Below are 24597 nucleotides of genomic sequence, written 5' to 3' on the forward strand. Positions count from 1 at the left end.
CTTTGTACCATATTCTCCAAAGCCACTACCCGAGCGCGAAGCTCGTTGACTTCTTCTATTACATCGGGGTGATTGTCGGTTCGGACGAGCGGATAAATAAGATCTAGAATTTGGTGTAGTATATAATCATGACGAGATACTCTGGAAATGAGAGAGAAAATGGTGTTTCGGACAGGTTCGCCAGTAAGTGCTTCAGGTTCATTGCCAAGAGGGCAATGTGGTGGATGAAAGGGATCACCTTCTTCTTGTCTCCAATGGTTAAGTAGATTACGAACCCATCCCTAATTCATCCAGAATAGATGATGGCTAATTGGTTGATCCATTCCGGTCACGCTGCTTTCGGAGCTCATGTGGAAATCCATATCGACATAGCTGTCGGAATCCGAGGAACTCAAACTGGTTGAGGGATCCATCTTGTATGATCAGGGAAAGAATTTTTTTGTATGAAATAGATTATAGAATTTAGATTTGGTATTCTTCAATACATAATTTACATATGTATATATAATACCAAAATCCCATAAATTACGGAGGAATCTTTGAAAGATGTCAGTCAAAGTTCACAGTAACAGATATGCTAAGATAAGAATTCGTCTATACACTATTATGCAATAAATGTAGGAAAACGCATCTAGACTTAAGAATGATAAGCAGGTAATTTCCTAAAGGTGGTAAGTAGATGATTTCAGACTAAAAATGATAAGCAAAACTTTTGACATGCAGACACGGTCGAAGTCCAGACTCACTGATGCATCTTAACAACTATCAGTTAGACACACTAATGCAAGACCTGGTTCGCTAAGACCACCGCTCTGATACCAACTGAAAGGATCCGTTCATATACATTATAAACGATTCACAATAGTTGATTACATCGCGAGGTATTTGACCTCTATATGATACGTTTTACAAACATTGCATTCGTTTTTAAAAGACAAACTTTCTTTACATCAAAAATTGACGGCATGCATACCATTTCATATTACATCCAACTATAATTGACTTAATATTAACCATGATGAACTCAACGACTCGAATGCAACGTCTTTCAAAGTATGTCATGAATGACTCCAAGTAATATCCTTAAAATGAGCTAATGCACAGCGGAAGATTTCTTTAATACCTGAGAATAAACATGCTTTAAAGTGTCAACCAAAAGGTTGGTGAGTTCATTAGTTTATCATAATCAATCATTTCCGTAATAGTAATAGACCACAAGATTTCAGTTTCTATAAATATCCGTACACTCGCAAGTGTATAAAAGTATTCTATAAGTTGTAGGCACCCGGTAACAAGCCTTAACGTTCATGTTTTACCCTCTGAAGTACACCAGATCAGGTGTGTTTAAAATAACCTCGAAGTACTAAAGCATCCCATAGTCAGGATAAGGTTTGTCAGGCCCAATAGATCTATCTTTAGGATTCGCGCCTACCGTACATAGACAAGTAGTTTAATGTTACCAAGCTAAGGGTATATTTCTGGTTTAAACCCACATAGAATTAGTTTTATTACTTGTGCCTATTTCGTAAAACATTTATAAAACAGCGCATGTATTCTCAGCCCAAAAATATATATAAAAAGGGAGTAATGAAACTCACCATACTGTATTTCGTAGTAAAAATACATATAACGTCATTTAACAAGTGCAAGGTTGGCCTCGGATTCACGAACCTATATTAATTATATATATTTATATGTTGGTCAATATTTGTCTAATAATTTTTGGTCAAGTCATAGTGTACCACAATCCTAATGCTCGAGACTAATATGCAAAAGTCAACAAAAGTCAACTTAACCCAAAATGACTTCTAAAATTTATACGTGTTTATTATATAACTTAACTATAGTCATTTTATATATTTAAATATATTTATTAGATTTTATAATAATAAAAGTCATTTATTAATAAAAATTTATATTAACGTTTATATATGATAAAATATACTTTTATATATCTTAAGTAGTAAAATTTATAAAGTTCACTTAATATCATAAAACTATAGTGGTAAGTATTATTAATGTAATTATATTACGCGTGGTGAAAAATATCTTTGTATCCCCTATTTATTTGATAAAATAATATTGATCATAATAATAATAAGTAAAAGTTGTATTATTTTGTAATAATAATTATTATTATTCTATACAAAAATAACAATATTTATATTTACTAAAAATGTTATTATGATAAAATGATAATACTAACATAATAGTAATAATGATATTTTATAATAACAATGATATTTCTATTAAAATAATAACGACGATAGTAATAATAATCATTTTAACAATAATACTAAAATTCAGTTGACTATAACTTCTAATCCGTTCATCGAAACCATTCGATATCTAAATGAAAAGTTCTTAATTTTTTGCTAGCTTTCCAATGACATGCATATCATATACCCTGTCTCAGTAGCATATGTATCTAATTCAGGATTCAACAAACCTATCTAAGGACAATATCGAATGTACAAGCATGCATAATCCTATATACTCGAGCACTAGTCAGGGATACACTATTGAAATATAAAAGTTAAGTTATGAGTGCTCACGTATCAATATTGAGATTCAATATTGCAGGAAAGTACGTAGACGAAACGAAAATGATAAACGTTAGGTTGACCTCACGAGCAATACCCTCGATCAATACCCATAACCAAAAATACTTGATGTTGTAGGGATGGGGTACGAAATACTATTAAATATGCTACAATTTTACACAAGTTATTTATTTATTTATCGAGTGGATATACTTAAACCTTGCTACAACACTTATAGGCAGTGTACTTAATCGTATTATAGTATAGTTTTTAGTAAGTCCGGTTCGTTCCACAGGGAAAGCTCGAGAAGTTTAACGCGCACAAAATAGAAAAATAGAAAAATATATATCTATAAAGTAGTAGTATTATTATTATAAAAAAGGGGGGGTTTTACCGTTTAATGACCGGTTTGTCGATTTTTAAAACTTAAAACACAATTAAAACCTAATGCAAAATATAAAAATAACTAAAACTTAATTTAAAGAGTAAATTAAATGACGATAATTAAAATGACAGAAATTAAAGTGCGAAAATTAAAAGTGCAATTAAATAACAATAAATAAAAGTGCGATAATTAGAAGTGCAATTAAATATAAAATAAAGGAAATTAAATATGAAATAAAAGAATTATGCTTATTTAAACTTCCGTAATCATGATGTTTGACGTGTTGATTTTAGTTTTATGCCCATGGGTTAATTGTCCTTTGTCCTGGATTATTTAATATGTCCGTCTGGTTTTTGTCCATAACAGTCCATCAGTCATAAATATAAAGTGCGAGTGTCCTCGTCAAATTATCCTTATACCCGAAGTTAAATATTCCAACTAATTGGGGACTTAAACTGTAACAAGATTTTAATACTTTGTTTAATAATTACACCAGGATGTCGACTGAGTGTAACCCAAGGTTTTAATATTTTGTTATCAATTATACCAAGTGTCCTTGTACATAATTTCACCCCTGTTTTAATTATTCTAGTGGCTATTAATCCATTCCCGTGTCCGGTTAAATGAACGATTATTCGTACATATAAATACCCCGCCCATCGTGTCCGATTGAGTGTATATGGTAATTTATAGGGACGCCCAATTGTAAATCTTTATATTAACATTAACAACCTATCATTTAGTTAAACAAATATAAAGCCCATTAATAGCCCATAGTCTAATTTTCACAAGTGTCGTTCTTTTGTCCAAACCCCAATTATGGTACAAAGCCCAATTACCCAATTTTAGTAATTAGCCCAACATCATGATTACTTCGTTTTAAATAAGCATAATAATAACTTAGCTACGAGACATTAATGTAAAAAGGTTGAACATAACTTACAATGATTAAAAATAGCGTAGCGTTACACGGACAGAATTTCGACTTATACACTCAAACGATCTCTATCATAAATCTTATTATTATTATAATTTAAAATTAAAATTAAGATTATTGTTATATCTTATTACATTAACATTATGATAGAGATATAGAATATAGATATTGATATTTGATATTGGATCGGTAGAAAGATATATGAGAAAAAAAAGTGTACCGATATCATAAAACTACATCGCCTTTTATAGGCAAAAGTATAAATTGAATTTTCACTTACGACCCCTGAACTATACTAAATTAACAACTTTTTATTATTTAATATTATTCTTATTATGAATTATTTAAATATTATATTTTATTCTTGTGCATAGTTGACTCATAATTTTTACACCGTTGCGTCGAGCGTTGAGAGTTGACTCATGTCCCGGTTCCGGATTTTCGAACGTCCTTTCGTACAATTTTATATTGTGTACTTTGCGTTTTGTAACTTGTACTCTTGTCATTTTTAGACGTTCTTCATCAATAATTTGAACCTTTTTGATTGTATCTTGCACTTTTGAGCTTTTTGGACCTTTGTGTCTTCAATTCGTCGTTTTCGCCTTTTGTCTTCGCACTTATTTAATATAAACGAATATTACTTGAAAATGGAACAATTGCAACTAAAATCTTGTCTTTCTTGGGGGATAATGCTATGAAATATATGTTCCTTTTTAGCCTTATCAATATTCCCACACTTAAGCGTGGCTTGTCCTCAAGCAATATAGTCTTGAAAAACACTTGAATCACTTATTTATTCTTCACACTTTGTACATCAGTGACTTCAATACGGCGGTATAAACAATGGTAGTAACGATGTGGTTAAAGGTGGATGTGTCATTCACAGTTGCCTTGGGTTTAGGTCAACGACACTTTCAATCAAATAGCCGATTTACTTTCGGTTTCCAAAGCAAAGTGCACATTTGAAAGGCGGTTTACAGTCCCACATGACTATAAAAATTTAGATCCTTTAAGGAAATTAGATCTTTATGAAAATATTTTATCTTTTGAAAATTCAAGCTAGATTTTACCCTAGACAAGTTTTCTGATTTGATCCATCATTGGTGTTGCAAAATATATTTGTGGATCAATATTTTGGCTAAAACTTTTAGGCTCGTGTAATCCACTGCTATCCCGGTATCAGAAAGCACACATCCAGTTTACTTGTTCCGTATATTACCTTTCGGTAAACTACCGTCCGGTTGTAAAGGAAAGCGATGAACAAGAAACTGTTAAGGCAATGTCCAATGACATGCAGATGTTTATGGTCTTTTTTAACGTGTCGGATGCTAGTACTATCCTTGGTAGGAGCAATAGTAAAGATCATCCTATAATTTTTTCGGTCTGGCACAAGGTCCTGTCTCCGACCATGCTATGCAAACACCGTTCTTACGGTTGCCACCCAATTTTGTTCAGGTGACCTAATGAATTCCAGGTGAATTCCTAGGATTTTACGTTCAATGGTAATGAACGCATTGAAAATGGATTTTCAGAAAACAAATCGGTTTGTATTTTTGATCAAAATATTTTCTCGTTCAAGCTCGAGTTTAGATATCATTGAATTCCATGAGTTTGAATTCTCAATCTTTAAGGTCAATCTCAAGGATTGAGTAATATCAGTCTTAAAAGCTGATTTTTAATCTTTAAGGAGATTATCCTTTCTGGGGATCTGATTCATTAGTCTTATCAAGCTAATTTGCACGGTGCCTCCCCATTGTACGAGATAAATCCTTCTCATGGTTAGGATAAATCTGACCACATGGCGACCCTGTTTGATGCTGAGGTCCGTGGATTTCCAACCGATTTTAGTGATGACTTTTCTAGATTTTTCGTCAACCTACAGCTGGTCTGGACGACAACTTCCTGACCTAAATCAAGAAGCGCGTGTCTTTTTCGGAAGACTTTACTTCCTTTTAAATGATGGAATTGATTCATCGTGTAGATCCATCTCTTCTTTTCTTTCCTCGGGTAAAACAGTTGATTATCGTCCAAAACAAAAGTATTTTCAATTGTTTGTACAATAATATGTGATATATGTTTTGAATAACTTGGTAAAGTTTTCCCACACTTGGCTTTTATTTATGTTTTTCTTTGCCTTTTTCTCCTCTATTCCATTCTTAAATGAATTCTAACATTTTAGTTGTTTCTCAATTTATGTCCTTTCCGAGGTAACGATAATTTCAGCTCAATGACCTAGTTTTCATCGTTCATAAATATGTATAAACATGATTTTGAATTCATTTTGTTGAAAATTTTGAAAAATTTACTAGAAGTGGGTAGTCAGTATATAAGACTAGGGCTGTTCCTTGTTATCGGAGAGCACTAGATTCTAATACAACTACTGCGTTACTAGTATTTTTAATGGTAACCAAGTGTTTAAATCAAAAAAATTTTAAAATCCGAAAGAATTTAACCCCTTCCCACACTTAAGATCTTGCAATGCCCTCATTTGCAAGAAATCAGTAACAATTTAAATTATTGAGGGTGATAAGCGTAGAAAAGTGATTAAATTTTACCAAAGTTTCAAACATATTGTTGTTTGTTTGTTGAATGATAAATGGTGCACGTCATTTGTTTATCCCGTCTTGTTTGTTATTTCACACATATTTTGCATCTTGTCGTCAAAATTACTTGCTTTTGCTGAACTTAATGCCAGTCTTTGAAAACGCGTTGTTTTACCCTGTCTTGTAAGATAAACTACAAACAAATATATACATACTATTTTTTTTTTTTTATAAAACCTTTAACTTATAAAACAAATATTAATTAATTTTAAAATTTTGTTTCTTTTAAGAATGAGGGCGTTTCGGAACGATGCCCTAGTCCGTCACTCGACAAAATTTTAAAATTTGTCATTTTCAAGCAATTGTTTTAAAAGCTTAGATTTTTGGATTTTTTAATTTTTTTGGCATACTTTAAATCAATAAGATTAAAAATAATGATAATAAAAGTTCTCGTCCCTCCCTCGGGTAAAGCAATTTCGGTTCAATGACCTAGTCTTCAACTTACGACGAATTTTAAAAATCATATTTTTAACTTAATGAGATAAAGTAAATTTTTGTTTTTAAATTCACACAATTTAAATATAAAATTCAAAATTAATATTAAAAATTCACATCAAACTTAAAATTTGAAATGCCTAAAATTAAAAAATTCATATTTTAAAAATTAAAAATTCACACCAAACTTAATTTAAAAATTCATATTATAAATTCACACCAAACTTATATTAATTTTTCAAATATTTACAATTTTAAAAATATTATTTTTACAAAGTTTACAATATTAATTTAAGATTTAAATATTAATTTTAAAAACATGGTAAAAATAAAATTAAAAATCTTTTTGACTTTTTATCCCACTTTTATCAATCAAATATTATCAAAAATATGCGCCCCTCTTTTCGGTAAAGTAATTTCGGTTCCAAGACCTAATTTAACTCATGACGAATTTTGGAAATATTTTGGGTTGATTGATTAAAGATATTTATACCTTAAGAATAAACGTTAAATTTCGCAGTGATGTAATAAATTTTTGAATGATATCAATAATTTCGGTCGCCAAACCTAATTTTATTTAATACCATCGGGACAACTTTTAAACAGATGTGGATCTTCCCAGAAATAGTGTTTTATATCACTGAAGAATTTCTTTCGTCTTTGGTACGATAATCCTTTTTCAAGGAATCCACAAACTAAGTAGTTTGCATAGTCTGCAAACCATGGGATTTCTTTATAATCTATCTTCAATAGATATTCATCAGGAAAATTTTCTTGTATGGCTGATTCATTTAGAACTTCTAAATTGGGATTTTCAAGACGAGAAAGATGATCGGCGGCGAGATTTTCTGCTCCCTTTTTGTCTCGGATTTCAATATCAAACTCTTGTAATAGTAAGATCCAACGAATTAATCGTGGTTTGGCATCTTGTTTCGAAAATAGGTATCTAAGAGCAGAATGATCGGTATAGACCACCGTTTTTGCTAGAACGAGATATGAACGAAATTTGTCAAAAGCAAAGACAATAGCAAGGAGTTCTTTTTCAGTAGTTGTGTAATTCGTTTGTGCTCCTTGTAACGTCTTACTAGCATAATATATAGGTTGAAATCGTTTTTCAATCCTTTGTCCTAAAACGGCTCCCATTGCAAAATCACTTGCATCGCACATTAGTTCAAATGGTAGATTCCAATTTGGTGTTATCATGATCGGCGCATTAGTTAGTTTCTCTTTAAGAATATTAAAAGATTTGATACACTCATCTGAAAAGATGAATGGAGCATCCTTTTCTAGGAGTTTATTCATAGGAGTGGCAATTTTAGAAAAATCTTTTATGAAACGTCGGTAAAAACTGGCATGCCCTAGAAAACTCCTAACTCCTCTAACATTGGTGGGATGTGGAAGTTTAGCAATTACATCTACTTTAGCTCTATCCACTTCAATTCCTTCTTTTAAAATTTTATGTCCAAGAACGATGCCTTCTTTAACCATGAAATGGCATTTCTCCCAATTAAGAACTAGATTTGATTGTTCGCATCTAATTAGCATTCGTTCCAGATTAACTAGACATGATTCAAATGTATCACCGAAGACTGAAAAGTCATCCATGAAAACTTCCATGCATTCTTCTATCATGTCGTGAAAAATCGCCATCATACACCTTTGAAAGGTTGCAGGGGCGTTGCAAAGTCCAAATGGCATGCGTTTGTAAGCAAAAGTACCATAAGGGCATGTGAACGTGGTTTTCTCTTGATCTTCGGGTGCTATTGGAATTTGAAAATATCCGGAAAATCCATCTAGAAAACAATAGTAACTATTTCCGGCTAATCTTTCCAACATTTGATCAATGAAAGGTAAGGGAAAGTGATCTTTTCTGGTGGCGTCATTTAATTTTCTATAATCAATACACACACGCCATCCTGTTATAGTCCTAGTAGGAATAAGCTCATTTTTCTCATTTGTAATGACAGTCATGCCACCCTTCTTAGGTACGCATTGAACTGGGCTTACCCATGGACTATCAGAAATTGGATAAATTAAACCTGCATCTAACAGTTTAATAATTTCCTTCTTAACAACATCTTGCATATTAGGATTTAGTCTTCGTTGGCGTTGCACATACGTTTTATGACCTTCTTCCATAAGGATTTTATGTGTGCAATACGAAGGACTTATTCCTTTAATATCATGAATCTTCCATGCAATGGCTAGTTTATGAGCTTTCAACACAGAAATGAGTTGTAATTTCTCATTTTCAGTAAGAGAAGACGATATTATTACAGGTAATTCAGATTCACCATGTAAATAAGCGTATTCCAAATGGTTTGGAAGTGGCTTTAACTCTAATTTCGGAGGTTCTTCTATCGATGATTTGTATCGATATTTGTCTTCTTCTTTTAGCATTTGAATTTCTTCTGTTGTTGGTTCATATCCATTAGCTATAAGTGTAGCTAACATTTCAGCTTCATCAATTGGTTCATTACCTTCTCCTAAAGAACATTCTCCTGTTCCTTGTAATTCTGGAAATTCTTCTAATAATTCTGCATGTGCATCTATAGTTTGAATATAATAACATGTATCATCTGCAGATTGCGGTTGTAGCATTGCTCTATCAACTTAAAAGGTAACACTCTCGTCCTCTATACTTAGGGTCAGTTTCTTACCGAACACGTCTATCATTGCTTTAGCCGTGTTTAAGAATGGTCTTCCTAATATGAGAGGAACTTGAGAATCTTCTTCCATGTCCAAAACAACAAAATCTACTGGAAATACTAAAGTACCAACTTTAACTAGCATGTTCTCCATTATCCCTCTAGGATATTTTATTGATCGATCGGCTAGTTGTATGCTTATTCTTGTTGGTTTCAATTCTCCAAGGTCTAGTTTAGCGTATAGTGAATACGGCATTAAATTTATACTAGCACCTAAATCTGCTAATGCTTCTATTGAACTAAGACTACCCAGAAAACATGGAATTGTGAAACTTCCTGGATCAGATAGTTTTACTGGTATCTTATTCAACAGTACTGCTGAACAATTAGCATTCATAGTAACAGCCGAGAGTTCTTCCATTTTCTTTCTATTCGTGATCAGATCTTTCAAGAATTTAGCATATCTAGGCATTCCTGAAATCACATCAATGAAAGGAAGATTTACATTTATCTGTTTAAACATATCCAAGAATTTAGATTGCTCGGCTTCAAGTTTCTCTTTCTTCATTTTACTCGGGTAAGGAAGTGGTGGTTGGTATGGTTTAACATAAGGTTTATCCTTAACTGTGTTATCTTCATTAACCTTTTCAACTACCAGTTCTTTTTCCTTATCTTGATCAGGTTGTGGTTCTTGTGGAGTAGGAATAGTTTCATCAGAAGTTACAGGTATTTCAGGTGGTTTAAGTGTTGTACCACTTCTTGTGGTAATAGCTTTAGCTGTTTCATTCCGGGGGTTAGCATTTGTATCACTAGGTAGACTTCCCGGTTTTCTTTCACCTATTAATCTTGCTAGGTTACTTACTTCTTGTTCCAGATTTTGAATAGAAGCTTGTTGATTTCTAAATGCTTGAGCATTTTGTTCATTGGTTTGTTTTTGAGATGTGAAAAACTGCGTTTGAGTTTCAACTAGCTTCGTCATCATATCTTCTAAATTCGGCTGTTTATCATCGGTTTGTTGTAGTGGTTTGTTTTGAAAATTAGGTCTTTGCTGGTTGTAAGTATTATTGGATACTTGTTGATTGCTAGGACCTTGTTGGTTGTTGTATGGAATATTTCGGTTATAATTTTGGTTTTGATTGTAAATCGGTCTTGGCGGTTGATAATTATTCTGATAATTATTTCCAGGCCTTTGGTTTATGTATGAAATATTCTCTCTTTGTTCCATTGTTAATTCAATACTGAGACAATCTTTTGTCAAATGTGGTCCTCCACACTGCTCACAACTAATTCGTATTGAGTGAATATCTTTAGTCATCTTTTCCATTCGTCGTTCCACAGCATCTATCTTTGCGGAAATGGAATCTAAGTCATGGCTAGAATCGGCTCTAGCTGCTTTAGATGATCTAATGATATCTTTTTCTTGGTGCCACTCATGTGAGTGGGAAGCAGTGTTATCAATAATTTTGTAAGCATCAGTTTCGGTTTTCTTCATAATAGAACCACCAGCTGCTATATCTATGTCTTTCCTTGTAGTGATGTCGCATCCTTGGTAGAATATTTGTACTATTTGACAGGTGTCTAAACCATGTTGCGGACATCCTCTTAATAACTTTCCATATCTTGTCCACGCCTCATATAGAGTTTCATTTGGTTTCTGTGTAAACGTAACAATTTCTGCTTGAAGTCTTACGGCTTTAGATGCAGGAAAGAATTGTTTAAGAAATTTTTCAACTAAAACGTCCCATGTATCAATCGCCCCTTCAGGTAACGATTCCAACCAATCTTTGGCTTCTCCCTTTAAAGTCCAGGGAAATAACATGAGATATATCTGTTCATCCTCAACTTCTCGGATTTTAAATAGTGTGCAGATTCTATTAAAGGTACGTAAATGTTCATTTGGATCTTCCTTCGGCGCACCACTAAATTGGCATTGATTAGTCACCATATGTAGAATTTGTCCTTTGATTTCATAATCTGGCGCATTAATGTCAGGATGAGTAATTGCGTGACCTTGGCCAGTGCGTTTAGCTCTCATTCGGTCTTCCATACTTAAAGGTTCCAGATTTTCCATAATTGAATTTGTTGAATCTGAATCACTAGAGGTTTCTGATTTAATGGTTTCTTCCTCAACAATCTCTGTTTGAATGATTGGTAGTTCCGGAGGAATGATTAGTGGATCAGGGTCTCGGAATTGTCCCTGAGTATTCTCCGGATTCTCAATTGTGAGGTTTGTTTCAAAAACTGGATTATCAGAAATTTGAGTTTGAGTATTTGGTTGACTGGATGAAGATTCTAAAGAAAAATCAACGGCGGCGATATTTGCTAGATGTCTTGATCGAGTTACAGGTGGTGAACGTACAAAAGGTGGTGAACGTCTTGCTCGGTGCATTCACTGAATATCCTATTAGTTTTTAAAAAGGAAAGAAAAATTATATAAGTTATCCAATCAATAGACTTTTCTGATTTTGCCCACGTTTCGAATAGCCAAAAGATGCAGCAGAGGGGCAGGATTCGTTTGGTCTCAATATAATTGAGTACTGTTTGGCTCCAATAACCCGGTCCACGTACAAATCCAACTATTACTACGAACCAGAAAATTTTGATGTCTATCAATTTAACCACTTAAAATAAATTTTCGTAATTTTAAGAAATTTAGAGAAGAAGTAGAAAAAATTCTAAGTCCTAAAAACTAGAATGACGAGAAATAAGGAAGAAATAGATTGCGCGTCGAAAAGTGTCGAAAAAAAATGAAAAAAGGCGAAGAGTGGCTTAAAAGACTTTAAAACACACAACTAATCCAACCTTATAACGATCACTATTTTAAAATTAAAGCTACAAATGGAGATCACTAATTGGAATTGTAATTGATACATAGGTAAACGCGTCGAAAAATAAAAATAAGAAAATAGCACGAAAAATGGCGTCGCAAAATTCTAAAGCGCCTAAAACTTAGTTTAAGGAATAAGCACTTAAGGAATTTTACGGCAAAGCCTAAAAATTCTAGAAGTAAAAAAAAATACTACGGCAAAAAACTAGACTTAATACTAAAAGTTGTAACTAGATTCTAAAAATCTAAAGGTAATAAAACTTAAATTTTTTTGTTTTTTTTTAAATTTTTTTTTTTTTTTTAGTACAATACTTACAACTAATAAAAAGAAAATATTACGGAGTAGGCAAAAATGGGTTGGCAGAATCTTTCTTTGAATGCTTTGAACTTGTAAATCACATGGGGTTGAATATTGGTTTTTGTGTGTGATTCTTTGAATTTTGTGTAGGTAGTCACAAGTCCCAGTGAACTAGCTAGCCTACTGATTCTATCACTCTTTTATTTTTATTTTTATTTTAATTTTTTTTTTTTACGGTAGATTTTTGGGAGTAGTTGGCCATAGGGTGTCACCAAATTGTACGAATTTAAATGTAGACAATTTAAAGAATTAGAAATCAAAAATTGTCACCAAATTGCTTCTTACTTGCTTTCTACTTTATGTTGGCCGAGATAACCCACAATTGGAACAAGCCAATTGAAATCCCTTTTTGTGATTTTTTTTTAATAGAAACAACCAATTATTGGTTTAAAATATTGTTTGATTGAATAACTACAAACAGTGGCGGAACTTGACTCCGACTAGAGAGGGGGCGAAACTAATTAAATGGGGTAAAAAACTAATCGAAGGGGGGGCAAACACTAAAAAAAACCTTATTTTTTCGTAAAAAAAAATTTTTTTTTTTTTTAGTGTAAATTTTTTTTTTTTAATTTTTTTTTTTAAAAAACGAGATTTTTTTTTCTTTTTTAAATTTTTTTTTTTTTTTTTAAAAACGAGATTTTTTTTTTCTTTTTAAAATTTTTTTTTTTTTTCGAATATATCTTAAAATAAGGTAACTAGTTGTCTAGATTCCTTTTTTTTATATAGCGTTTCGCTTCGGCGCTCCCCGGCAGCGGCGCCAAAAATACTTGATGTTGTAGGGATGGGGTACGAAATAGTATTATTTTTAGTACGAAATACTATTAAATATGCTACAATTTTACACAAGTTATTTATTTATTTATCGAGTGGATATACTTAAACCTTGCTACAACACTTATAGGCAGTGTACCTAATCGTATTATAGTATAGTTTTTAGTAAGTCCGGTTCGTTCCACAGGGAAAGCTCGAGAAGTTTAACGCACACAAAATAGAAAAATAGAAAAATATATATCTATAAAGTAGTAGTATTATTATTATAAAAAAGGGGGTTTTACCGTTTAATGACCGGTTTGTCGATTTTTAAAACTTAAAACACAATTAAAACCTAATGCAAAATATAAAAATAACTAAAACTTAATTTAAAGAGTAAATTAAATGACGATAATTAAAATGACAGAAATTAAAGTGCGAAAATTAAAAGTGCAATTAAATAACAATAAATAAAAGTGCGATAATTAGAAGTGCAATTAAATATAAAATAAAGGAAATTAAATATGAAATAAAAGAATTATGCTTATTTAAACTTCCGTAATCATGATGTTTGACGTGTTGATTTTAGTTTTATGCCCATGGGTTAATTGTCCTTTGTCCTGGATTATTTAATATGTCCGTCTGGTTTTTGTCCATAACAGTCCATCAGTCATAAATATAAAGTGCGAGTGTCCTCGTCAAATTATCCTTATACCCGAAGTTAAATATTCCAACTAATTGGGGACTTAAACTGTAACAAGATTTTAATACTTTGTTTAATAATTACACCAGGATGTCGACTGAGTGTAACCCAAGGTTTTAATATTTTGTTATCAATTATACCAAGTGTCCTTGTACATAATTTCACCCCTGTTTTAATTATTCTAGTGGCTATTAATCCATTCCCGTGTCCGGTTAAATGAACGATTATTCGTACATATAAATACCCCGCCCATCGTGTCCGATTGAGTGTATATGGTAATTTATAGGGACGCCCAATTGTAAATCTTTATATTAACATTAACAAACTATCATTTAGTTAAACAAATATAAAGCCCATTAATAGCCCATAGTCTAATAATCACAAGTGTCGTTCTTTTGTCCAAACCCCAATTATGGTACAAAGCCCAATTACTCAATTTTAGTAATTAGCCCAACATCATGATTACTTCGTTTTAAATAAGCATAATAATAACTTAGCTACGAGACATTAATGTAAAAAGGTTGAACATAACTTACAATGATTAAAAATAGCGTAGCGTTACACGGACAGAATTTCGACTTATACACTCAAACGATCTCTATCATAAATCTTATTATTATTATAATTTAAAATTAAAATTAAGATTATTGTTATATCTTATTACATTAACATTATGATAGAGATATAGAATATAGATATTGATATTTGATATTGGATCGGTAGAAAGATATATGAGAAAAAAAAGTGTACCGATATCATAAAACTACATCGCGGCAAAAGTATAAATTGAATTTTCACTTACGACCCCTGAACTATACTAAATTAACAACTTTTTATTATTTAATATTATTCTTATTATGAATTATTTAAATATTATATTTTATTCTTGTGCATAGTTGACTCATAATTTTTACACCGTTGCGTCGAGCGTTGAGAGTTGACTCATGTCCCGGTTCCGGATTTTCGAACGTCCTTTCGTACAATTTTATATTGTGTACTTTGCGTTTTGTAACTTGTACTCTTGTCATTTTTAGACGTTCTTCATCAATAATTTGAACCTTTTTGATTGTATCTTGTACTTTTGAGCTTTTTGGACCTTTGTGTCTTCAATTCGTCGTTTTCGCCTTTTGTCTTCGCACTTATTTAATATAAACGAATATTACTTGAAAATGGAACAATTGCAACTAAAATCTTGTCTTTCTTGGGGGATAATGCTATGAAATATATGTTCCTTTTTAGCCTTATCAACCTCCATAGCTATAACCCATAATTTCCTTAGCTCTATTCCGTTTGAAAACTTATTTTAAAATCGTCTGAATATAACTCCGTCGTAGTATTTTATGTATACTAATAATATCTTGAAATAATACAAAGAAAATATATATGTGTAATTCGATTGAGAGAGTTTAGAGAAATATATTTTCAAGTTTTTATGAAATAATAAAACCTATTGAATTCTATTTATAATAGATTTTTGAATTATTAAAGTGAATTATTAAAGTATGAATTATTAAAGTGAATTATTAAAGTATGAATTATTAAAGTGAATTATTAAAGTATGAATTATTAAAGTGAATTATTAAAGTATGAATTATTAAAGTGAATTATTAAAGTATGAATTATTAAAGTTAAAGTAAAGTAAAAGTAAATTAAAAGTAAAGTTAAAGTATAGTAAAAGTATAAAACTATGTACGTATAATACGCGTATAAATATATATAATATTAATTTAAATCGTTATATATATTTGATAAAATAAAATATAAATATCGTTATTTTATCATACTAGTTAAGTAATGAGTGGTCAAAAAGAATAGATTTCTTAAATCACAGTGGACCTCATAACATAGGCCCGTAATCATATCATAATGTATCTGATAATTCAATCATTTGATATTATCTCTTAATTCTTTCAATAAATATATCGAAACAAATACGTTCATGTAAAGTATCATATATCTAATACTTTGTTAATGTTTTCAGTTAATATTATATATTATATATACATATCTATATACACATAATTGTTCGTGAATCGTCGAACACGGTCAAAGGATAATTGATTACATGAATGTAGTTCCAAACTTTTTGAGATTCAACATTACAAATTCTGCTTATCGTGTCGGAAACATATAAAGGTTAAGTTTAAATTTGGTCGAAAATTTTCGGGTCGTCACATCGTACCTTTGCCTTTAGTGTCAACAAGCGCTCCATTCCCTAGTTTGACGCGAGATTTTACGGACGTGTTGATACTATCAAATAACTTTTCATCTCCTGTCATGTGGTTGCTGCACCCATTGTTGATCAACCAAGTATCATCCCTCTATTTATTTGCGACATGGCAGACATAGAATAGCTGATTTTTGTTCTCCGGTATATCTTCACTTTCTTCTGTGAAATTAGCTCGATGATTTTGTTTTAAACGGCAATCTTTTTCTATATGCCCAAAAAATTTTTTCAATTATTGCATTGTGGCTTCCCTTTGTGAAAACAATCTTTCTCCAAGTGGTTTATCTTTTTGCAGATACCACATGGAGGATAGTTTTTTCTTCTCTGATCAAACCCGGTTCTGGGTTTTTCTCCTCCTCTCGACTTTACTTCGAGATTTCTTTTCCCCTCATTATTAGATTTCTGAGACCTTATTTTGAGTTTAGACTGAAACGCACTTTCAAGTGAGTTTTCACTGCGTCGACTCAGTCTAGCCTCGTATGCTTCTAGAGAGCCAACTAATTCCGTTACTGACAGAGTCTCGATGTCTTTTGACTCTTCAATAGCGGTAATGAAATGATCGTATTTTTCGGTCATACTGATAAGTATCTTTTCTACGATCCTTTTGTCAGTTATATTATCTCCATAGGCTCTCATTTGATTTACTATTTCTTTAATTCTAGAATATGTACATGTTGCAAGTAGTCATAGAACAATACTCAATATGCATCGGTTTGATCGGAACAGCTTACGGACACACACTTTTTATTTTTAGAAAGTTTCTATTTTTGGAAAGTTTCTATTTTTAGAAAGTTTCCAAATTTAGGAAGTTGCTATTTTAGGAAAGTTTATAAGTTAGGAAAGTTTCCTTAATTAGAAAGTCAACAAAAGTCAACTAAAAGTCAAAGTCAACCGAAAGTCAACTCAAAAGTCAACCTTGGTCAAACATGGTCAACGTAAATTTTAAAAGTGTAAGTTATAATAATAATGTAAGTTATAACGTTTGCTAAAGTTAAATATGTCTAATTATGTCATAACATAAGTTTAATTAAATTAAAATGAATTATTAAAGTTAATATAAGTTTAAATGATATATTTAATATAACATAAGTATTTAATTAATTAATTAAATATTAGTCATAATATAAGTATTATTAATTAATAATAAATTATTAATCATATCATAAGTTTCTAATTATAATTATTAAATCATAAGTATTTAATAATTAAATTATAATTAAATAATAACTAAGCCTTATAATAATTAAATAATTAATTAATCCTTATTATAAGTCTTATAATAGTAATCTCATAATATAAGTTTAATACTTATCATAAATAATTTCCATTAATAATAAAAGTATCATTAATCATGAGTTTAATTAAATGTTAATTAAATCATATGTATTAATTAAATGATATAATAAATATATATCATAAGTCTTAAATAATAATAATTACTTTTTTATCATAAGTAATTAAATGATAATGAAACCCATTATTTATATCATAAGTTTATTAATTAGTCACAAGTTTTAAATCAAAAGTTCATCGGGTCGCATCTTGAGCCCCGAGTGTCGGTTTTCGGCGAGCCTTACATATATCTCCGCCTAATCAAACCACCCGACACTTCAGTACACTCAAGAACACACCAAGAAGATCCCACAAGTCGTGATGTACAGCTAATACACTACTTGGAACTTCAATTCAATCAAAATCGTGTTTTAGACGTAACGGGTGATTCGTGGCTCGGATTAAGATGACCCGAACATGAAAGTTCATCCACCATCAGTACTAACACACTAACACACCCTAAAGTCAACAAATATGGTCACAAAGTCGGACCAAACCTGGTTCATACCAATATCACAATTCAATCTTACCAAAATACCATTTTGATCATATTTAGGGCTCCGGGAATCGAAACGACATGAATCTGGAGTCTAAAATTAATGTCTTGATGAGAGGAACTCATCTAGATACTTTATTTTAACTTTTATAACAGTTACAATATCATAAATACACGAAATAGCTGCTGTCCCAATTTTATCAAACCGAAAACATGTGTTTATGAGTAATTCTATGCATACAAACACCATTACAACAACAAATAATCATCATACTATTAATATATAATCAAAATGCAAAAATATAATGAAAAATCAAAAGTTCTAGGGTTAGGGTTTATACCCTAATCAAGAATCAATGGATGTTAACGCGTAGAGGATGACGAGTAGAACACGATTATGCAAACCATATGATGATCCAAGCAAGATTGAATGATGGTGATGATGTTGTTGTGGGAGGTAGGCGACAGCAAAGGGAGCAAAAAGGGAGGAGAATAGAGAAAATACAAGTATTAGGTTTTTAGAAATTTAGGTGGAATGAAAAAAATAATAACAAAAAAGAAATCAAGGGAGTAATACTCCCTACCTCCCCTATTCGGCCAAAAATGGATGGGGTAGGCCCCATGGTGGGCCAACTTGCTAAAAGTGAAATCCCTTGTGGCCCGGAAGCCCGAACGAAACCCGAAACGCGAAAACACGCTTACGCGATTTAAAATTCGGAGAGATAACAAACGCGCGACGAAAAATAAATATAAATACTACATATAATTATATGACTTTAAAATATCATATTTAAAATAATTAGGATTTAAATATCCCAAAAACGTGACCGTTGGTTTGAAAACCGAAAAGATTCGCCGGATAGAAATCCGCGAAACGTAGAAACATATATCTCAAAATATGAATACAAATATTCACATAACACACAATAATTAATATATTATTATTAATTTAACAATATAGGCCATAGAAATGACGTAGCACAATTAACAGTTAACGGTCGTTAAATAATTAACGATAAAAGATAACTTAAAAAGTAGGGTCGTGACAGTACCTTCCCGTTACGGAAATTTCGTCCCGAAATTTAAGCAGGTGCAGGGGTTGACTCAGCATCTGGGAACAATTGCGGGTACTTCTGCTTCATCTGATCTTCACACTCCCAAGTGAACTCGGGACCGCGTCTGGTGTTCCATCTAACCCGGACAATAGGAATTCGGATCTGCTTAAGAGTCTTAACTTCTCGATCCATAATTTCAATGAGTTCCTCAATAAAATGAAGTTGCTTATCAACATGAAGTTCTTCTAAAGGAATAGTTTTGTCGGCCTCTGCCAAACACTTCTTTAAATTCGATACATAAAAAATATCGTGAACAGCACTGAGTTCTTGTGGCAACTTCAAACGATAAGCCGCCGGTCCAACTCTCTCAACAATCTCAAACGGTCCAACAAAACGAGGACTTAACTTTCCCCTTTTACCAAAACGGATCACACCCTTCCAAGGTGAAACCTTTAACATAACATGATCTTCAACTTGGAATTCCACATCTTTCCTTCCCCTATCGGCATAACTCTTTTGCCGACTTCTAGCGGTTCTCAACCTTTCCTTAATCTGTACAATCTTCTCGGTAGTCTCGTGAATAATTTCTGGACTTGTGAGTTGAGCATCCCCAACCTCATTCCAACAGACAGGAGACCTACACTTTCTACCGTACAGAGCTTCAAACGGTGCGGCTTGAATACTTGCGTGATAACTGTTGTTATAAGAAAACTTAGCTAGCGGCAAATATTTTTCGCACCCATTACCAAAATCGATAACACACGCTCGTAACATATCTTCTAGAGTCTGGATGGTCCTTTCACTCTGACCATCTATTTGAGGATGTTAAGTGGTGCTCATGTCCAACCTAGTTCCCAAGGCTTCCTGTAAGGATCGCCAAAACCTCGATACAAATCTACTGTCTCGGTCTGAAATAATGGATACAGGAACACCATGCCTAGAAACAATCTCCTTCAAGTACAACCGTGTAAGCTTCTCCATTGAGTCTGTTTCCCTAATCGAAAAAAAGTGAGCCGACTTAGTGAGTCGATCTACAATCACCCAAATAGTGTCATAGCCACCCGCAACTCTCAGTAACTTAGTAATAAAATCCATCGTAATTCCTTCCCACTTCCACTCGGGAATTTCAGGTTGCACCAACAGTCCAGACGGTTTTTGATGTTCAGCTTTAACCTTAGCACAGGTCAAACACTTAGCCACATACGTAGCCACATCACCTTTCAAATTAGGCCACCAATACAGCTCTTTAAGATCATGATACATCTTTCCTGAACCAGGATGAATAGATACCTAGACTTATGAGCCTCATCCAAAACAAGTTGTCGCAGTTCACCAAACTTCGGAACCCAAAGACGTCCTGCGAAGTATCTAGTACCATCAGCTCGTACCTCAAACTTCTTAGCCATACCTCTTACTTCTCATTCACAAAATTCTCTTCCTTTAAGGCTTCTTGTTGTGCCTCAAGAATCTGCCTTGCGAGGTTTGTTCTAATTGTCATATTCAAGGCCCTAAACCTGCGAGGTTCAGCCCTTTTTTACGACTCAACGCATCCGCCACAACATTGGCCTTACCCGGATGATACAAAAGTTCACAATCGTAATCATTCAACGTCTTAATCCATCTTCGTTGTCTCATGTTCAACTGTTTCTGATCAAGGATGTGTTGAAGACTTTTGTGATCTGTGTACACAGTACTCTTGACCCCATACAAATAATGTCTCCAAATCTTGAGCGCAAAAACAACGGCCCCCAACTCTAAATCATGAGTTGTATAGTTCTGCTCGTGAATCTTCAATTGACGTGATGCGTACGCAATAACTTTCTTTTGTTGCATCAAAACACAACCAAAGCCTTGACGCGAAGCATCACAATAAACAACAAAATCATCATTACCCTCAAGTAGTGACAATATCGGAGCGGTAGTCAACTTCTTCTTTAAAATCTGAAAAGCAGCCTCTTGTTCATCCTTCCACTCATACTTCTTCCCCTTGTGCGTTAAAGCAGTCAGAGGTTTTGCTATACGAGAGAAATCTTGAATGAACCTTCTATAGTAACCTGCTAATCCTAGAAACTGACGAATCTGAGTAGGAGTTTTTGGAGTTTCTCGCTTTTCAATCGCCTCAATCTTAGCAGGATCAACTTGTATCCCTTGTTTACTAACAATATGTCCAAGGAATTGAACTTCTCGTAACCAGAATGCACACTTAGAGAACTTAGCGTACAATTCTTCTTTTCTCAACAGATCAAGAACTAACTTCAAATGTTCTTCGTGCTCTTCATCATTCTTCGAATAAATAAGGATGTCGTCGATGAACACAATAATGAACTTGTCCAGATAGGGTCTACACACACGGTTCATGAGGTCCATGGATACAGCAGGTGCATTTGTCAATCCGAACGGCATAACAAGAAACTCAAAGTGACCGTAACGGGTGCGAAAAGCAGTTTTCGAAACATCCGATTCTTTAACACGTAACTGATGATAGCCGGAACGAAGATCGATTTTTGAATAAACAGATGAAACCTGAAGCTGATCGAACAGATCATCAATTATAGGAAGGGGATAGCGGTTTTTAATAGTAAGCTTGTTCAACTCACGATAATCAATGCACAAACGAAAAGAACCATCCTTCTTTTTAACAAACAGAACAGGAGCTCCCCAAGGGGACGAACAAGGACGAATGAAACCCTTGTCCAACAACTCGCGGAGTTGACTTGACAATTCTTGAAGTTCAGAAGGCGCAAGACGATAAGGAGTACGTGCTACAGGAGCAGCACCCGGAACAAGATCAATTTCTTGTCTGCATTTCTTGTCTCCAAAAACCATCAGCGGCTCTCCAACCACATTAGTAATACGAATAGCTTTATCATAACACACAATCTCAGCACGATTCACAGATAACCAATCCATCTCAATGACAATGTCAAAACTACCAAGTTCAATCGGTACCAAATCTATCTCAAAATCTCTACCCGCCAGATTAATGTTACACTTACGATACACAGTCTTAGCAGTGAGCACTTTACCATTAGCTATTTCAACAACATAAGTATTGTCTAAAGGAGTTAACGGTGTTTTGATTTTTGGACTTAATTTACTCGACACAAAACTCAAATCAGCCCCTGAATCAAATAGTACATAAACTGATAAATCGTTGACCGAGAACGTACCAGTAACAAGTTTAGGATCTTCCTCAGCATCCCTAGCGTTAATGTTAAATGCTCTTCCTCGAGCAGTCTCTGCAGTCTTCTTGTTGGGACAGGCATCACGGAAATGCCCCGGCTTCCCACACTCGTAACAAACTCTCGGATTACCACCATTATTCGGCTTTCCATTACCATTGCCATTACCATTCCCACCTCTATTACCAGCATTATTACCATTATTACCACCTGCAGTAGGAGTAGCAGAGCCTGGCAGAAGCACCGTACAATCCTTAGCAATGTGTCCCTATTTGGAACACCTCTTACAAGTCACGGTACAGAAACCATCATGAGCCTTGTAACAACGTGGACACACACGCTGACTGCGGTTATTTGAACCAGAAGTATCCTACTTTTTCTGCTGACCTTGGCTTTGATTGCGGTTATTATCCTACTTTCTCTTCCCATTATCAGCTTTCTTAACAGTCTCTTCACTGGGTTCGGTTACAGCAGCCTTGCTTCTTCTCAAGATCTTATCATTCAACTTATGAGCCATAGACATCGCGACCTCAATAGTCTGGGGCTCACTAGATTCAACCCCATGCTCAATTTTCTCGGATAGCCCATCAATGTAAGCTTCAATTTTAAGATTCTCATCGGCATAAACATTAGGACACAACAAAGTCAACTCAAAGAATCTCTGCTCGTAGGCATCTAATTCGGTGCCCCTTCATTTTCAAGTTTTTAAGTTCAACCTCTAACTTCTTAAGCTCACCCCTAGGTCAGTAGCGGGTGATCATTCTTTCCTTGAAATTATTCCAAGTTAAACCATAAGCCACATCATTTCTCAAACTGTTAACCAAGTTGTTCCACCAGGTCAATGCACTATCCTTAAGAGTGCAGCTAGCAAAACTAACCTTGTCCTCCTATCGGACTCGACTAACCCTGAAAATAGACTCGATTTTCTCGAACCAGCAGGTAAGTCCTATGGGTCCTTCTGTACCACTGAATTCCTGTGGGCGACTTGCCATGAACGTTTTGTGGGAGCATCCCACCTGATTGTTGTTCGCATTAGCATTAGCATTAGCATTAGCATTTGCTGCCATAGCAGCAGCTATCCCTTCGGTAATAAGACGTTGGATACGGGCTTCGTTGGACTCTCTATGAGGCATGATCTTCAAAATAGAATAACACAACCGTTAGTACTAAGAATAATACCAGTGTTATAAAGGAATAGATCGAACACGAAGAGATTAACCATTAAAATAATAGTCAGTAACCACTATGAGTAATAACATGACAGTTATGATTGTTATAGAAATAACCACCACATGCATACATATTTTATGATAACATCATACAACATACATAGCACCTAACATACATGATCTACATTACGCATAATATAACATACCAAGAGTCACAACATCAGAAATAAAATATGATAATGATAATAGATGTCATAAAAATAACCATCCATACATAATGAAAAACATCCCATAACAAAACCTTAATAAAATCCTAGGCAAAACGTCGTACATAATCCAAAAATGTATGTATGAAAGGACATTAAGTCTTATGAAATAAGTAATCAATCATGAATCATCATATCACATCTGCTTAGAGCAGGTGTGATAAGCTGGGCCGGCATGAGTCTCGGCAGGAGGCTCATACTTCCGCAACTTTCCTTTCACTTCTTCGAACTTAGCATCAACTTCACGGTTACGCTTACGATTCTCGAACCCAACATTGTTCTTGAAGCTAACAAACGAATCCATACTAGCTCGAATCTGGTCCATCATCTCGTTATGTGGCAAAGTACGCATACAATCACTGAGAGCATTAATACGCGTCACTTCATTGTAAGCCCTGTTCATGTGAGTAAGGGTGGAAAAGTAGTAGTGAACGGGATCGTCGATCAAAGGTTGACCAGCACGACGTCTGGCAGCAGCCGGAGGAGCAGGAGCAGCAACGGAATTATCGCTCGAAGTCGACATTTGCAAACAGTAAAACCGCAAACCACATACCAAAAGATATAAATGCTTATGATATAACTTATATGAAATGAAATGCATAATAATGCTATAGCAAAAGGGTCGGGCTGTAGACTAGACTCTAATGCACCCTAAGAACTACGGGTTGACCACATTAAGAC

The 24597-nt window shown here is 33.6% G+C and overlaps 1 pseudogene; it reads right to left on the reverse strand.

The window, feature by feature from the left end:
- LOC139848998 (presequence protease 1, chloroplastic/mitochondrial-like) overlaps window positions 1–24597 on the reverse strand; it is an 83738-nt pseudogene that overhangs the window by 15818 nt on the left and 43323 nt on the right.

This window comes from Rutidosis leptorrhynchoides, chromosome 5 (assembly GCF_046630445.1).
Source record: "Rutidosis leptorrhynchoides isolate AG116_Rl617_1_P2 chromosome 5, CSIRO_AGI_Rlap_v1, whole genome shotgun sequence".
NCBI lineage: Eukaryota > Viridiplantae > Streptophyta > Magnoliopsida > Asterales > Asteraceae > Rutidosis > Rutidosis leptorrhynchoides.